This window comes from Sinocyclocheilus grahami, unplaced genomic scaffold (genome assembly GCF_001515645.1).
Source record: "Sinocyclocheilus grahami isolate Dianchi unplaced genomic scaffold, SAMN03320097.WGS_v1.1 scaffold1692.1, whole genome shotgun sequence".
NCBI classification, from domain to species: Eukaryota; Metazoa; Chordata; class Actinopteri; order Cypriniformes; family Cyprinidae; genus Sinocyclocheilus; species Sinocyclocheilus grahami.
Window position 1 is genome coordinate 6,848 of NW_015506871.1, and position 896 is coordinate 7,743.

Sequence of the window (896 nt, forward strand, 5' to 3'; positions counted from 1 at the left end):
AATAAAGCAAACATCAATACGACCCACTCAAACATAGAGTACTGAAGCTGCAGCGTCAGGAGAAATGATCTTGTTATTGAACGCTGCGTTTGTGAAATTAACGTGTCACAGGACCCTTCACGTCTGTCACAGGCTACATGTGATTGTGTCTTCTGCATCTGTAATTCTACATGCTTTTCTCTGAAGTTCACCTTAAACCCTTAGAATTAAGCATGCAGCTTTTGCTACTGTACCTTTAAGACCTCTATATGGAAATATGATTGGTTTAGCTCTAGCATGTACCATTCACACTGTTGTTCGTTAGATGTACCCATAGTAGTTTCTGAATATTGAATAGAGGTTGATATGTAAATGAAGGCGGTCATATGTTAATGTGCTTTGTTTTTGTACACATGAATGACCTCTTTTGATTGGCTAACCTTTTCGCATGTGAAATGAGCTACTGTAGCGTTAAGGATTGAATAGGTTTTTGATATGTAAATGTGAGCGGCATATGTTAATGAATTTTATTTTTGTATATGAATATAACCATTGAAAAGTTGTTTGCATGTGAAATTATTACATTACATTACATTATTAATGTTTTTAAAAGAGATCTCATATTCTAACCAAGGCTGCATTTATTTGATCAAAATACAGTAAAAGTAGTAATATTATGGAACAGTATTACAGTTTAAAATAACCATTTCTATTTTAAATTGTTTTTTTTTTTAAATGCCATTTATTTCTGTGATGCAAAGCTGACTTTTCTCCAGTTTTTACTCCAGTCTTCAGTGTCACATAATATACTAATTTGCTTTTTAAGAAACATTTCTTATAGTTATTAATGTTGAAATAGGCCAAAATAGTTGTGCTGCTCATGGTTTTTGTGGAAACCTTTATACAACATTTTTTTT